The sequence below is a fragment of the Sciurus vulgaris genome, assembly GCF_902686455.1.
Source record: "Sciurus vulgaris genome assembly, chromosome: 5".
In the NCBI taxonomy this organism is placed as follows: domain Eukaryota; kingdom Metazoa; phylum Chordata; class Mammalia; order Rodentia; family Sciuridae; genus Sciurus; species Sciurus vulgaris.
Genome location: NC_136465.1, coordinates 30352770 through 30371421, shown reverse-complemented (window position 1 = coordinate 30371421; position 18652 = coordinate 30352770).

The following is an 18652-nucleotide window of genomic DNA, read 5'->3' as shown; positions in this document are numbered from 1 at the left end:
ATTAGCATATCCTCTAGTGTAAGGCAAAATCAAACCTGCACTCTGGGCATGATTCCCTTTACTCTCCCTCTGTGATACACAGGCTCTGTTTCCAGAGCACTATCGCTGTTGGGATAACAGCACCATCTAGTGTGTTCTGGTCTCATGTTAAGTTCAAGAACTTCTTATCTGTTTCAAATACTATCAGATTCAATAAGCATAAAGGTACAGGAACACTCATACATGGATGTGCACTTGCACATGCGCGAGACACACACACACACACACGATCCGCACATTCATTTTGACTTTAAAATTTGTAGTTTAACAGATTGAACTTCTTTGGAATTTATGACCTATCTAAAGAATCCCCTTGAGAGAAAGTTGTCTGTGTCATCAGTAACCAGGTGAGGACAGTGCAAAGGTAATTTATCTTCCAGTTCACCAAATTTGGAATCTAAAATGTTAAAAAGAAGAAGAAGAAAAATAATTTAAAAAAATGTTATGGAGGACAAGTGATCATTTCCTTGCTAATTACATTCTTAACATGCAGATTACATAATGCACATCACCACACATTAAACATCAATGATTACCTTTTAATTGTGTAATTCAAAGTTTAACATAAAAGCTATAGAAATATTTTACTTTAATAATTAGAATACAAAGATGAAACTTTCAACTGTATATAATAAAACAATACTGGGAAAATAATTCAGATCACAAAACTGAAAAACTGACACCCCAGAGAACCCCAGTCTCATTTGTCCTACCTGCCGTTGCCTGCATTAACAGAAGGCAAAGAGAAGGATGGGAAAAGAAGGGTGACTGAGTCACAGCCTGAAGAAAGCAGAGAAGAGGGACAGAGAGGGGCAGTGGGAATTCAGGAAGCACAGAATGGAAGCCCTTGTATCTCATTTCTTATCCTTTAGAATTTTACATTTCAATATCACAGTTGCAATCCCCACACATTGTTGAACCAAGGCAATAATCTCCTTACTTATCATCATTAAAAATACAACAAAATAGCCAAAAACAAAAACAAACAAACAAACAAAAACCTAACCAAATGCTATTGGACAGGGGCAACGACCACACCTCTCCTAAGCATTCTGCTGTGTGCCGGGACAGAAATCAGAAAGAGCAGGCAACTTGCTCTGCAGTACCACAGCAATGAGGCCATTCCTCCATTTAACTTTTTATCTGTTGATAAATTTGAAAAGAGTTGATACAAGCTCAAATAAAAGCAAATGCATCATTTCCTGATTGGAATATTTCATGTGGAAAATACATAGGTGGAATACTAACAGAGAGCAAGAATACTGGGACTGCTGCCCCTTGTTTATAGGTCTGTACTTCCAGAACTGCTGCTCTGGACTGGACGGTCCCCTTCAATCACTGTAACCTGGTATCCCAAGGTCAATGAGTGACTTGGCTATGGCCTTGGATGGCTATGTGTTCTTGTTGCTGAATTAACTGGGAGAAAATTTCCACTTTATCAAACATTCTTGAAGTACAGAAATATGCTTTAAAGTCCACAAAAACCAGTATTAAACACATTTTCACTACAAGAGGACTTGATCCTCAAGCTTCTGTGGAAATTCTGATCAACTGGGGGGTTTATTAGCAATGTTGATTCCAGAGTCTTACCCTCAGACCTGCTGAATCAAAATCCCTTTAGACAAGGACAAGGATTTATTTAGTATTTAAACAAGCACACCAGGTGATTTTGAGATAAATCATTGAAAATATGCTTTTATGAAAGCAACATGAATCCCCATATTTTTTCCTGACCAACAGAAGACTTTTCTCTGCATAATTCTCAAACCATTGTATTTCTCAAAAGGTCACATCTATTGGTAGATTTACACTGCATATTTTTAGCAACTGAGACTCTTCTAGTTTCTGATATACTTATGCTGAGAGCTCAGAGTTTCAAACCTAGGATCTGTTGTTCAAAATTCTGAAAGCTTGTTTACTAAAAATTAATGGTTTTAACTAAAGCAAGACAGTTTATCCAGGGTTCACTGTACACGTCTGCAAATGTGTTCTTTCATTTCCTTCCTTACCTGGTGATCTAGTGATTTCATCTCCATCCCTGTCTTCCCTTCCAACTACAGTTCAATTACTAGCAATAACTCTTTACCTGATTTCCACGTCTTATTTCATTCCTCTGTTTCACTGTTTCTGTTTCTGACTCTGTTGGAAAGATTTCTTTTCTTCTCACGTTCATCTGCTTAGGAAACTTCAGCACATCTTTCAAGTTACAGATCAAATGTCACCTGTGTAGTGAATGTTTTCCTGAACCCCCTAGGAAGAGCTGGCCACTTCTGTCCCTATGTGTTCCACTGTGCTCTGCATCCATCATAGCATACATGTCATTGAAGTGCACCTGTTGGCTTACATGTGTATCAACCAGGCAGTAAGCCCTCAGAGAAGACAGCTTATTTACTGTATAGTCCAGTATGTGGCCCAGAATAGAAGAAATCAGTAAGTATTTATAAATATGTTACCTGATCCATGCACCTATTCATCTGGAAATATGGATTGGATGAAAGTATTCTAAAGTAATAGTTTGAAGAAAAGAAACAGTTTGATATTCATTTCAATAGTGAAATACCAATTTCCTGATCTGGTCTTAACTTCTGTTATTTGAGAACAGTTCTTTATTTCTTAATCTACTCTTAATTAAAAAAAAAAGGATTATATTTGACATAAATAAAAATGTGTGTGGATTGGTACAGAAAATAGAGGCAGCAGCTATAAATCTCTTCAGATTAGTATACATAGTCATCTGAGATTCTTCAAGATGCTTTATCTTGTTTTCCATCATAGCTAGATAACAAGTGTGGGCAGAGTAGTTGCTATTTGGGAATAAGAAAATCTACCAAACATGATGCATTATTTCCCAGTCAGTTAAAGGAAGCTGCAGAATTCTTCAGTGTTTCTTAGGAGAAGAAATGACTCTGAAATAAGGGGCTATCTCTCAAGGTTATGATAGACCCCAAAGTAAGAAGCCCAGCAGGGCACCTTCCATATCATCACTTCTCAGGATGGTCGTGAAATAAAACTAAAGTGTTGTGACATTGAAGACAAAATTGTTATGAATTAGCACAAAGTAAAACGTTCTACATAAATCTATATTTCAAAGTACCATGAAAACCCTGACTAGGAAAAATCACTAATAAACACTAACATTGTCAAACACTAACCATATAAGAAAATGATATCCAATAGCTGTTTACACTAGCCAGATACTGCACAAGGTATTTGGTTTAGTATGGGAATCCTAGTATTAAAGAAGAGAAAAAATTTTAAAATACACATCTATTCCACTTCCTCTCTTAACATGGGAAATTCAAATCAGCAGAAAAGAAAAATATAGCTGTTTGCACCTTATATTTTGCCAAGGATAAAATTATTACCACCTTCTTAATTTCAAAATTGGATTTACTACAGCAAAAACATATGGAGTTGATATTTTTATTTTCTAAAGATACACTTTCACCCTATAACCATAAAATAAAACCATACATCTGAAATAAAGATATGTTTTCCATATAATTTTTTAGTAGTACAAAAAATCATGCTATCACCACCAGTGGAATTTGCAAGTATCTACACTGAACAATTATCGTGGAACTTAATTTTACCAATGTTAATCAACTTGAAGCAAGAAAAGGTAAAGTTAGTACTCATGATGAATAAGAGTAGTATTTTCACATTTTTATTATCCTTCTGATATCATTAAAGGAAACCATAGAGAAAATGTTAGCATTAAGAATATGAATCCTATAAAAGTAGCTAGGATAAAAGATTTTTAGTGTATTTTGGGGGCTCTCTGATTGTACTCACATCAGAAAAATATCTGATATATGAAAGAGGATTTAAAAAGGTTAGTTCCTTGAATACAAAGTGCACCAGTAATAGAGTTGAAAAAAAGAGTCACAATTCAATTGTTGAAAAACAACTAAAGAATATAAGACCAAGGATTTAAAAGACATATTGGTATCTTTTAAACATGTAGACTATTGTGGGCCTTCCTTTGGCCTCACCACACACCAAAATTCAATATTCCCATGAAGTTTTCACTTGCTTTTACAAAAAGCACATGCTACTTGAAATTCCACTTGTATTCAAGGTTACACAGCATTTATTTGTTCATGTGATTCGAATGGCCTATAAGTTTCTAATATCTGATGTGCCAGTGTTATCTGCTGTCAAGCTAAGTATGCAGGTTAGCACTGGGTAAAAATGTGCCACACATTTTTCTACATGAGCTCTCAACACAGTGAACACCTCATTCCCCTTCACAAGACCCATTCTGACAATCAACTGGATTCCAATGGTTACATTGTTTTAGTAACTCCAAGAAATCTTAAAAACATAAACAATGTTTGAAAGTGTTGCCTTTTAAAAAGTTTTAATAATACTTGATATGGAGTTCTCAAAAGCTCTGGATTCAGACTGACTTTCAAATGGGTTGCCTCTATTAGGGATTTTCAAATGGGTTGCCTCTATTATTATTATTACTGTTTTTTTTATTTAAATATAAAGGAGGAAGGAAAACAGAAGAAAGAACAAGTGAGAACAGTTCAGGATAGATAAATCAGTGATGTTATGCTGGTAAGCTCCTGAGTTCTTATTTGATGGATAAAGGACCTTAATCAAATCATGATTTATTGCTTTACTAATGACATTTTATAATCTATTCTTATAGACCAATTAGCAGTATAGTAATATAGTATATACATAAGAAATATAGTATAGGTATTTGAGCTCTGTAGAGAATTATTTATATAGAATAAAGTTATAGTAATTAATGATATATTAGAAATATTTTTTCTATTTTTATTAAAATGTTTTTAGCACAAAATAGCCTCTATTACTAAACTTCTCTAGAGTAGTATCATTATTCATTTATTTTAAATCACAAATATAAATATCTGTCAAAAAGGATGAAAAGCAACAAGACACTCAAATTAGGTTGAGGCAAAAGATTCCCAAACAACTTCATAAGCAAACTAAATGTGCATTTGTTGTTATCCAGGATAAACCATATGCAGGCACATTATGAGCTCCAAGATTGTGTTTCCAAGAAAAGAAAGAAGAGTTAAACTTTGAAACAAAGTTTTACAATAAGATACACTTAAAATTAACAGTGATCTGTGATGCTCCAGGGTGAAAAAAAAAAAAGTATATTCTTTAAGGAAACGCGCCTTCCTATTTATATGTCAGCAATTTTAGGCTCAGATTCAAAATCTGTCTACAGCTCCTGATTCCAGAGTGTTTGGCAATACACAAGCTTATAGTGCACAGTTTCCAAGTGCACTATATCATGATGGTATGTTTTCGCTTAATTTGAACCAAAAAGTTTCTCATGTAAACTTAAATTTCTCTTGTTTGTCCTGATCACATATTTTAGAGACCAATTATCTTTGAGCAGAAATTAATATGTCCAGTTAAAAAGGGCATTGAAGTACGATAAAATTTAGTCTTTCACAAACAATTACATTGTTTAACATATCTCTCTGACAGAAAACTATCCTTTTCCCTATCTCACATGATGCAATTTGGAACCAATTTCCAAATAATATGTGGGTTAAAGGAAGGATAGTCAACAGCCAATAAACTTGAGAATTTAGAAAAACACCAATCTACTTAAGATCTTGGCCATTACTTAATGAAAATGAGAATCTTTAACTTAGTAAATGAGGCTTTCAGTTTAGAGATGAATAAGGACATCTTCAAATATGAGAGATAATTATTTGCTCTTTCAATTGAAATTTTCTGAAAAATAACATAATAAAATTCGGTAAAAATGTATCAAGTTGACCACCATGCTAGGGCTAGTGGTATAGCAAAATAAATAAAACAAGACCTCTCTCAAATTTCCTTCATTCAATACATTTTTTTTTAATCTTTTGAATCATGACCCTTCCAACAGTTCACACATTTTTTGATGCCATTTAAAATTTCAAAAGAAATCACATTTTGTAAATTTAATACAAATCTACAACACATAAAATAATTTTAAAATATTTAAAAATAAATCTTATTGAAGTATAAATTATATACAGTAAAATCCACAAGCAACTAAATAGTACAATTTGGTAAATTTTGACCATATAACTACTGCTCCTTTCAAGATATAGAACACTTTTGGTAATATAAAACATTACCAAAAGTTTTCTGATTCTGCTTTGGAATCAATATACAACATCCTCAGACTTAGGAAACCTCTAATTATAGATCAGTTTTGCCTGTTCCAGCACATCAGAAAAATGTAATCATAGAATATGTTCACTTTTTATCCTGGCTCCTTTGCTCAACATAATGTTTTTAAAAAACAATCATATTGTGTTCCTTCTTTTTTATTGCTGAGTAGTATTCCATTATATGTCTATCCAACAATTTTTTATCCATTCATCTGTTGGTGGATAACTGAGTTGTTTCTAATTTGGGACTACTATGAACTATGACTCTTATCAGTGTCCCTACATAAGTGATTTAAATTACTGTTTATGCTTATAATTTTAATATTTATTTCTCATTGCCCTTTATGTTTGGGTACTTTTCCACTCTTGAATTATGACATATTTATACATATTGTTTTGTCTACAGGCTTCTTGGCTACATCTACTGTTTTTTAGTTGTTATTTGAGAACTAACAGTATGTACCATTTCAATTCTTGCTCTAAAATTAACAATACTTACTTTGTCTGTCTACTTAAAGTTAATATTATGTCTTTTCACAATTCACACTTTGAACTTTTCAGTTCCTGATTCTTCATTGTCCTTTATAATAGCATAGACTCCCCACTTCCTGTTTCCAGCTTCTACTTCCCACTTCCTGCTTCACACATCACAGATGTAATCGTCTTACAACAGTATAATTCTATTTGCTGCCTGCACCGTCTATTCAACTCTGTTTAACTGTCTTTACCTTTTGCATTTTATGTGCTTTTAATCTGAATTTCAGTGTTATTTTTAATATAAAGTAAATTATGCAAAGCAAATATAGTCATCTATGTTTGCCAATGAATTTGTCGTTTTCAGTTCTCTTTAATGCTCTTTATAGACTTGAGTTTTCTAGTTTCCTTTCATGTACATCTTTTAACATGTTTTGTAGTTCAGGTCTGTTGGTCCTGAAGCCTATTCATTTTTGTCTGAGGATGATTTTGTTTTATTCTTATTTTTAGAATGTTTTCATCAGATATAACATTTAGAGTGACTCTCTTTTATAAATCATTTTAAACACTCCATTTCATTGTCTTTTAGCTAACGTTGTTTCTAATGAGAAATCCACAATTTTTATTATCCCAATTCCTTCGTACATACTTTCTCTTTTTCTGTGGCTGCTCTCCAGAATTTGTGTTTCTGTCAGGCACAGGGGTTTCTGCCTGTGATTTCAGTGACTTAGGTGGCTGAGGCAAGAAGATTGAAATTTCTAGGTCAAAGGCCCGAAGAAATTTGGCAAGACCCTGTCTAAACATAATAAAACAAAACAAAAAAAAAAAAAAATTAAAAGGGCTGGGGATGTAGCTCAGTGGTAAAACTCCCTGGGTTCATTCCCTACTAAAAAGGGCAAGGGTTGGAGGGGGCAGAGAGAGAAAGAAAGAAAGAATTTGTCTTTCTCTGGATTTTCAGCAGACTGACTATGATGTGCTTTGTTATGATTATTTGACATCTATCCTGCTTGAGTTTTGCTGAGCTTTTTGTATTTGCAAGTTGGTATTCTTCTCAAGTTTGACAAGTTCTTAGAAGTTAGTTCTTCTAATATATTTTTCTTTCATTTTTTCATTTTCTTCTCCTCCTCTGGAATTTAACCCAAATATCAATTACACTAGTATATACTGTCCCTTACACCCATAATGCTTATATTTTTCTTCAATGTTTTTCTGTTACTGAAATCGAATATTTTTTGCCTGTTACCAAGTTTTTTAACATTTTTTTTTCTATCTTGAATCATCTCGAGTTCACTTTTAGTAAAATTTTCATTTCTGTTATTGTACTTTTCCATTCCAACATTTCCAGTTGATTCTATTTTTGTAGCTACCACTTTTATGTAGAGACTCCCCATCTTCTCACTCATAGAGTCTACATTTGCCTGTTTTTTGGATTTCAATTTATTTTTGTTTTTATTTTTACAGACTGCATTTTGATTCATTGTACACAAATGGGGTACAACCTTTCATTTCTATGGTTGTGCACAATGTAGATTCACACCATTCTTGTAATCATACATGTACATAGGGTAATGATGTCTGTCTCATTCCACCATTTTTCATACCCCCTCTCTCTCAATTCCTTCTACATGATCTAAAGTTCCTCCATTCTTCTCTCACCCCCCACTTCCCCACCCCCATTATATATCATCATCCATTTATCAGGAAAATATTTGGCCTTTGTGTTTTTGGGACTGACTTATTTCACTTAGCATGATATTCTCCAATTCCTTCCATTTACCTGCAAATACCATAATTTTATTCTTCTTTATGGCTGAATAATATTCATTTATGTATATATACCACAGTTTCTTTATTCATTCATCTGTTGAAGGGATTCTAGACTGGTTCCACAATGTAGCTATTGTGAATTGAGCTGCTATAAACATTGATGTGGCCGCGTTGTTGTAGTATGCTGATGTTAAGTCCTTTATGTATAAACCAAGGAGTGGGATAACTGGGTCAAAAGGAGGGTCCATTCCAAGATTTCTGAGAAATCTCCATACTGCTTTCCAGAGTAGCTGCACCAATTTGAAACTCTACCAGCAATGTACAAGTGTGCCTTTTCCCCCACATCCACGCCAACACCTATTACTGCTTGTGTTCTTAATAAAAGACATTCTAATTGGAGTTAGATGAAATCTTAGAGTGGTTTTAATTTGCATTTCTTTAATTACTAGAGATGTTGAATGCTTTTTTATATATTTGTTGATCACCTGCATATCTTCTTCTGTAAAGTGTCCATTTCCTTGGCCCATTTATTCATTGGGTTCTTTGTATTTTTGGAGTAAAGTTTTGCAAGTTCTTTACAAATATTGGAGATTAGTACATTTGCCTTTTTTAAAAAGCAATTTATATTAGTTGTTTAAGGTCTTTCTTAAATTCAACAATTGAGCCATCTCAAAGTTGGTTCATATTGCTCACTCTATCCTTGACTATGGATCAGATTGTCCTGTTTCCTTCAATGTTTTGTGGTTTTTAAAAATAAAATACTGAACTTTTAAAATAATACATTGTTTAACAACTCTGGATTTTTAAACATCTTCTGAGGAGTGTTCATCCTTGCTTTAGAGGTAGTTCAATTCCACACTGATTATGCTGACGTTTGTGGATGAGATTTTGCTTTGTTATTGTGACTGTGCATGAATCTCAGAGGTCCTTGAATCTCTGTAATTTCGCAGGACTCAATTCCAAACTTTTTTTTTTTTTCTTCTTCACATTTTTCTAGGGCTTGATTTTAGGGTTTGTAAGGGTAGGATGAGAGTGAATATTATTGAGGCATTTGTCCTTGAACTTAGCATGTATTTTTTGTGGTGTTGAGCTGGTTCCAGGCTTTTGGTTTTTGGTGTTTGTTTGTTTGTTTGCTTGTTGTTGTTCTGGCTGAATGCCACAAGTATTAAGAGGTAGATAGATTATTCCAGAGGATCTCCAGGGCTGCATTTCTCCAGTGCTGTCCATTTTAGAGTACCTCTGTAGCTCTGTTAATCTCATAGTAAGCCGCACGTGGTCTTTCCCTGTATGTGCACAGCCCCAGCCTTAGCCATAGCTGATGGCATTGCTCTGCACAGTCTTTTGGGATCCCCTCCCTGCACATCCTCCTTAACGCTCAAGCCTTCATCCGTAGATCTAAGCTTCTTAACCTGACTTGAGCTCTGATCTCTGTCTTCTTAGTTGTTCTAAACACCATCATTCTCCATTCACTTTGGCTCTTTGCCAAAGTCAGTAATTTGCTCCCAGTCAGAGAACCAGGCATTCATGGAAGCAGGATGAGAAACTCCCTCCTGTTGCTGCGTGGTCTCACGCTACAGTTGGCCACTGTGAGGAAAACGTTGGCTTCCTGTGTTTCCCAGTTTTAGAGTTCATTATGGCAGATGACTGATATGACACCTGTCACTCCATCCAATACAAATTATTTTTATACATTCACATTTAGATAGTGCATTTGTATGACCCATATAATTTTTTCTTGGTGTATTGATGCTAAATAACTCTATTGAAACAGAACAAAAACAAAAAAAAAAATCTTTTAAGAGCTTTACAAAGGTTTTCATAAACAAAACCTAAGAACCAATATTCATAAAGTTCTGATTTTAAAAATAGAATAATTTAACAATTTTCAAAAGTATTTTTCCTTAACATTGTGTTCTTGCTAGAGATATCAATTTCTTTCAAGTTTTATTGAACACCTACATTGAAAAAGTCTATGAATTGGAAGCAGATAAAAATTCTTCTTTTGTAGAAATACTAGGTAGATAGAGATTTACCTAAAGTACCAGGATACAATGTAGAAAGTAATAGGCACTGAGATAATAGATAAAATATTAGGAATATATGGAAAGGTAGAAGCATATTTCAGGATGCAAAGAACTTATGCGGGGGAAAGACACTAACAGAGGTTAGTCATATTTGTTTATGGAAAAATGATTAAGGAATGGCAATCTCCACATTCAAGACACAAGGATTAAAAAAAACCCCAGCAAGGTTGGAAAACTTAGGTTGTTTACAGGAAGCAAGGAACTCATCGATATATTACAAATTTCTCTAAGAGCACGCCTACCAGGAATGCAAATAATAAAATCTTGGCACTGAGGACTTGTTCAGCACCTTCTGGCTTTATTGGAGTATTGATAGGTCAACACTGTAGCCCTTCCTGCAAATATGAGTGTAGCAACCACAGTTTTCAATTCCATGTTTTTTCCTAGAATGCCTATCTCCACCAATGGCAGGAAGAAGAAATTAAAACAGAAGTCCATGACTAAGCCTCCAATTCGGGGATTTATAGAGTTTTGAGTTTAGAAGACTAAGGAATTTCTAAAATTAATTGCTTCTGTAAAAGCCATGTTATTCTTCTCCTCTCTCCACTCCACCCCACACTCTACACACAAAGGGAACAATGGTGAGCTATTTATGTACCAGATAAGCAATGTTTAAAGACATTTGAGCCATACAGTCCTATATTCAAAATTATTAAACTGAATCAATTTTGTATGAAGAAGATTGTTATAAAAATTATAGGCAACTCAAGAAAAAGAAATAGCAAAATCATTTTTTATTTCCCAATAAAATGCAAGAAACACTTACAAATGAGAATTCCCACTTTTCGTAAGAGACTCCTGATCTCTGCTATGGAAATCTAATCTGATACAAGATTTTAGGAAAACAATTTAGTGATGCTTTTTAAGAGACAAAAATATTCTTATCTTTGATGCAATAATTCTTCTGGGGAGATCTAATTTTTTTATTATAGTAAAAAGTGCATTTTATCAGGATTTTTAAGTGTATAGTACAGTATTGTCAATGTTAAGTACAATGTTATCCAGATGTATAGACTACTTTTCATCTTGCATGACAAATCATATATCCATTGAATGTCAACTCCCTATTTCTACTTCCTCCCATCTCCTAGCAACCACATTTTGTTTTTATCCATTCAACTATAAATAGGCATGTAGGTCATTTCCACCTCTTGGCATTTGTAAATGATGCTGCAATGATCATAGAAATGAACTATTTCTTTGAGATACTGATTTTAATTTTGGGGGAGGGGTTAAATATTCAGAAGGTGAATTGCTGTACCATATGACAGTTCTATTCTTAATTGTTTAAAGAACCTCCACATTGCTTTCTACAATTTTAAATTCCCACCAATAGTTCACAAGTGTTCTGATTTCTCCACATCATTGCCAACACTACTTGTTTCCTGTTTTGTTTTATAATGGTCATCCCAACAGTTATGAGGTGGTATGTCCGTTTTTATTTATACTTATTTAATGATTAATGGTTTAGAGAATCTTTTCTTATACTTGATTATTTGTATGTCATCTTTGGAGAAATGTCTATTCAAATCTTCAGCAGATTTTGAGATTGAGTTATTCCTTTTGTTTGCTGTTGAGTTGTATGAGCTCCTTTATATTTTGACTGTTATCTCCTTATCAGATATCTGGTTTACGAAAGCTTTTCTCTTATTCCTTAGGCTGTGTTTCACTCTGTTGTTTACCTTTTCACTCCTTTGTTATGTAAAAGCTTTCTAGCTTGACATAGTCATATTTGTCTCTTTTTGCTTTTGTTGCCTATGCTTTTGATATCATATCTAAAAAATCATTGCCAAGTCCAATGTCATGAAGACGTTCCTTTATATTTTTTTCTAATAGTTTCACAGTTTCAGGTCTTATGTTTAAGCCTATTACATATATATGTGTGTGTATATATATATATATATATGTATGTGTGTGTGTATATATATACACATATAGTTTGTATTGGATTGATTCTTTATATTATCCTACCTTTCCCTCCCTGCTTTCCTTGATTTTATTCTAGCCTCCACATATGAGAAAAAATATTTGATCTTTGAGCTTTGGAGCTTGGTTAAATTCACTTAGCATGGTATCTCCCTTTCCATCCATTTACCAGCAAATCCCATAATTTTATTCTTCTTTATGACTTAGTAGATATATATATCACAAAGGAATCATATATATATATAAAATTAATACAATAAAATATTACAACTTCTTAATGCATTCATCTATTGGCGGGTTTCTGGATTGATTCTGTGATTTAGCTATTGTGAATTGTGCTGCTATAAACAGTGATGTGGCTGTGTCACTGTAGCATGCCAATTTTAGATCTTTTGGGAAAATACCAAGGAGTGGGATAGCTGGGTCTTATGGTGGTTCTATCCTTAAATTTTTGAGGAATTTCCATTCTGCTTCCCAGAGTGGTTGTATTAGTCTGAAGTTCCACCAATAATGTAGTAGTGTACCTTTCTGTATTTCTAAATTTTTTATTTTCTAAGAAAAAATGTAACAAGAGAATTAAGTAAACAATTTTGTTTGAAACAACAAAATAATAAAATCCCTAGGAATAAGTTTAAGTAGGGAAATGAAATAATTACACAATAAGAACTACAAAACATAAGTAAAAGAAATTAAACACAATAAGTGGAAAGATAGTCCATGTTCACAGATTGCACTTTGGTCGGTTTTTTATTGCTACAGTGAATTACTTGAAGCTGGATACTGTATAATTAAAAAGCTTATTTAATTCACAGTTAAGAAGTTTCAGAAACATGGCACCAGCATTAGTTTGAGAGGAACTCTTGGTGGATGAAATCATAATGGTAGGAAAGTACATGAGAAGGAGAAATCTCAGGACAAGACAGGAAAACAGAACATTAATAATAATAATTTTATTTATTCCTTTCCAATATAGAAATTTTCTTTTCATTGACTAATGGCTCTAACTAGAACTTCTAGTACTATTTTGAATCAAAGTGGCAAAAGCAACCATCCATGTCTTTTTCCTTATCTTATAGCAAAATGCTTCCATTTTTCACCATTGATTGGTCACAATTTTAATTGTGAACTGTTCATAAATTGCCTTTATTATGTTTAGATAATTTCTCTCTACTCTTGGTTCAACAAGTGTTTCTATCATGAAAGTGTGTTGTATTTTGTCAAATGTTTGTTTCTGCATATATTTAAATGATCTTGTGATTTTTATCTTTCATTCTGTCAGTGTAGTATGACATTGGTTTTAATATGCTAAACCATTCTTGCACTTCAGAAATAAATACTGGTCACTTGGTTCTGGTCTATAATCTTTTTAATGTAGTGTTGGATTTTGTTTGCTATTATTCTTAAAGACATTTGAATAAATATTTTATTCAAATATTGGGATATTTGGACTATAGTTTCATTTTCTCATTTCCTTATAAAAGTTATTTTAAATTCTTTGTCAGGTAATTCACATGGCTTAGTTTCTTTAGGTTAAGTTTTAAAGAATTTTGTTTATTTGATTGGGTCATGTTTCCTATTTCTTTGTGTTTCTTGTAACTTAGCATTGGTATCTCTATATTTGATGTACATCCTTGTGTTGTGACAGAAGGAGGGCATGAAGGAGTCCTGAAGTTTTCCACCAGCTTTATTGAAACTAGATTCCTGCACTCTAGTTTTTCCTGGATTTTTTGCAGAGGATTGGTCTGTGTATTATTGTCTTCATGAGAAGGAGAGTCTGGGGTTTAATATTCAGCAGTCTTGTGCACATCCCAAAGAAGACTCATTTTTATTAGAATTACTTCAGGCTTATAATTTTATTCACATTGAAACTAGCCTAAGCTAAAAATAATTGAATAACTACTTAAATAGTTGAAAATAGCTGAAAAGTAGTGGTTTAGGGCATATTTCAAGTAAGGCAAAAATTAAATGAGGTATCCAAAACTCCATCTTTTTCTCTATCATTTGAAGCAGATTCCCTCAGTGAACAAAGTTACTTACTACCTTAGCAGCCTGAATGAAAATTCCAGACAAAAATTTGTGGAAAAGGCTGTTTTATCCTGGGTGATATGATTGTCTCTGAACCAAGGACAGTTTCCACAAAAATGAAGTGGTGTTCTTAAGGCCATGCCTGTGTGCACTCAACTGCATGGAGGGTATCAATTTCAACAAGGTAATAAAGTGAATTCCTCTTAGGAAAAAGGTTTCTGTTTGTATGAAGTGGGAGGGCCTATAGATAGAAAAAATTACAGATTTTTTTCTCTCTCTGTTTTATTCATGAAGAAAAGTTTCATGACACATTTTATTATTTATTGCATCATTATTATAATGGCTAAAATCTTAAGAGGTTCCCAGATACTCGACCACAGGGACTGTTCAGTAAATGATGATGTAGTCATATGATGAACTATTTCGAAACTGTTAAATTTTATTAACATAAAAATGTTTAAAATGTTAGATAACTAAATGACATGATTCTATAAGATTCTATTGATTTATCAACTTATAACTAAAGGTTGTAAAGTGCATAACACCTAGAAATATTATAATATAGAGAGTAGATGCATTTATATAGTAAAATCAGGTTTTCTTCTCTTTTTTGTATTTTCCTGTTTTTATATAAGCATGGACTTGTGGACTCCTTCTCCTGGAAGGAGGCCTACGTGGCATTCTGTCGAGAGATAGACAGGCCTTTCAGGCTACTCGGGGACTAGGGCTCTGGAAGGAGGCCTATCTGGCTTGCACCACTCACGGACTGGGGCCTCATACCCCCTTTCCTGTGCACTGTGAACAGCATGTTCCTCTGCAGTTGGTAAAATAGCTCTTCTGTGGCTTGTGAGCTTGTCACCTCCTGGGTTCGCAGAATTGCTTGTTACTTTCTATTACCAACTGATAATCTGCCAAATAGCGTAGTAACTGCTTTAAGACGTATGGCAAGCTTAACTGCAAGCATATAAAAGACAGTGTTATATTTAGTAAAGACAGAAGCCGCTTCCTATGTGACAAGTGCTCCATCTCTCCCAAATAAAGCTCTTCTCAGATCTTGGTGCACAAAGTCTTGAGTTTTCCTTTTCCAATGGTATGTTGGTGTTGCAAACTAGGATAGTGTAACACGGGGGTGCTCCCTCCATTGTTGCAGGCTAGGACAGTGCAATATGGACTTTATATTTTGAAAATAATTATAATCTTACTTAAATTCGAGTCAAAAGTTTCTTTTGTTTATTGGATTTACATTTTATGCAGGTCTTATAATTAGGACATCAGAAGCACAGGAGAAATTATGGATGCATTAGCCACTCAGGAGCAGAGAATTAAATGGACAAATTGTGCTTCAATCCAGTGAATGAAGATTTCATTTATTTTGAAAATGAAAATATTACTTTATCAGGCCTTGAGGAACTTGGAACAGTTTCAATATATCACACTGAGATGCCTTTCTTAATTCTCCCTATGAATAATGCAGAGCATATTGGCACCTAGCTTAAGAATCCGAGGTGTGTTCACTGTGAAATAGCCGATAGTCAAGTTTCAGCAGTGCTAGCAAAGGATGCTTTTGTTCATTAACTCAACAGGGCTCACGTTTGGCCTAGAACTTCAATAAAACCAAGAAATAAATGAGACTGTGAAATAAAACTGCATGAACACAGAAAAGAGATCTATTGATTAAGTGATACTAAGTAGTTTCTCTAAACCATATCTGTTTCTAAGTAAAGTTAGAACTGATGATTCTCAGGATGTGAGAAGCCTACAATAATTTCTGAAAACTATGTCCATCTGGATCCCTGCTATAACTGTTCTTGGTATTTTAATTAAAAATTTTATGTGTGTTTGTGTACTTATTATAACTAGCGGTTATACCTCGGATTTAATTTTTTACATTTTAATGATGGCACTGTAAAGAGCTGGCCTCCCACTCTTCCTCTGTGCTGATGTGGCAGGCTGCTGGTAACAGGCCACGTGTTGCTCACTCAGTATCATTGAAGAATTAAAGAAGAAAACAGTGGTCAAAAACATGAACTGTTCAGTGGAGTAAAACACATAATTTTAAAATCCTAGCTCAGAATGTTTATAAGAGGTATAAATTCATTTCTGTGAGTGTCATCTGATCACCTGGTTGGGCCATGTGAGATAGGGTGACTGAGTTCAAAGAATAGATGTAGTCCCTGCTCTTAAGGAACTCAGTGAGGTTACAGAAATGAACATATGAACCACCACCATGAGGTTAAAAACAATTATGAAGACAATAAGAAAAAAAAATTGCTAATTAAGCAGAAGGGAAAGGAATTTTAGCCCATATTTGAAGCACGAAAGTTTAGAGAATTGCAGGCTGAGAGATCATTCTTTTAAAGAAAAAAAAAAAAATGCCATGGGTTTATGAAAGTGAACTCAGGAGCAGAGACAAGACCAGTGTACCTCTGGCTTGCAGGTGTGAGGAGGGAAGCAGGTTGTGAGCAGATTACTGGGTGCTTAGGTGCCCTGCTAGGGACTGAACACTGTTTTCTAGACTAAGGGAGCCACTGGGGCATTGAAGTAGCAGAGAGGGCAGGATCATCCTGGGTTTTGGTAAGGTAAAGCTTGTGACAGTCTGAATGATGGATTTAAAGTGTGAGAAACTAGTCTCCTATAAACAAGGGGATCAGTCAGATGCAGTAATGCACATGAAAAAAGGAAATAGCAAAGACAGTGGCAGCCGACATAAAAGAAGGGCAAACAATCAAAACACAATTCAGAGTTAGATGAACAAGTAGCTAAACATGTGAGACCTTACACCTCTGTCCATCACTGTATTAAGAACTCCATGCACGTTTATTTCATTAAATTTCATAACATTCCCTTTGTGCCACCTTCTATTCACTATGCCTGTTTTACAGATGAGGAAATTGGCGATTAGAAAAAGTTTAAATTGCTTGCTGAAGATCACATAGCTAGTAATTATAGAGCTGGGACTGAACCAGGTCTAACTAATTCCAGAGTATGAGAAATCCCTAAGATAAACAGTCTCCACCTTGCCCAGATGATCATGGGAAATAAGGAAAGTAAAGATGACCATGTTGTTTTGGGCCTGAGCGACATGAAGAGTGAGGATCTGATCCATCAAGGTAAGGACTACAGGAAGGAAAGCAGATAAGCATGTTCCAATGAAAAGAGAGGCAGGGGGCTAGTGGAGAAAAGAAAGAAAAAGATTTACTTTGAATATTGAAAGTATATGTATGTTGTATGTTCAGTAGGAAGTTGAGAGTTCAGTTTGGGACTAAAAATGTAGCACGCCTCTCAGGGAAACTGTCGTAGAAACCACGTAGTAGAGCCCACTGCCCAGGTAGACAGTGTATGGGCAGAAGACAACGGAGATGGGGGCAGACACCTAAGGATGTCCCTGAGCAGGAGAAAGGGAAGGAGCATGAAGAGACATGGCCAAAGGACCTGGAGAATGCGGGGTTAAGGAAGCTAAGGCAGAAGAGAGTCTTACAAAAGAAATACTGGGGGAAATGAAAAGACCATTTCAACAAGCGAAGTTTCAAATATCAAAGAGAGATCATGTTGGAAAAGAACTGAGAAGTGTTTGTTGGATTTGGCTTTCAGGAGACTGTTGCTGACCTTTAAGGAAGATGGTTCAGGAAAAGGAAGGGGGTTTGAAACCAGATCACTATGCTGTGCAGCATAAAGGGCAGGTGAGGAAGAAGATTACCTTTCTCTAACAAAATTGATTCTTTCCTGGCTGATGTGTTCATCTCCTCCCCAAATCCCACAGTGGAAATGTTACAGTGACAACAACCACACTTTCACAACAATGCTCAACATTCACAGAATCCTAGGATAAAAGATTTTTGACTCCTTTAAATCTCTATTAGGTCTAACAGAACTTCTCAATCGGAGAGTGAAAGAGAGAGATTTCTCTTCACTGTGGGTATTTTCTTTCTGGGGCTATTCAATCAGTGTCATCCCCTTCTAGCTGATTTTTGCCCATTTGCTAACTCACACACAACCTAAGTAAGTCTTATCTAGGTGGTAAATTTGGGAAGATGAGCTGGACATGCTCACCTTGGTTAATTCCATTTATTTCTTTGGGAAATAGTCTTTTGGCAGAAAGAATGCAATCACACTTGTTTTTCTCTAGTCAGGCATCACATCATTTTGAGGGATTCTGCCATTTGGGGGATAACTTTAAAG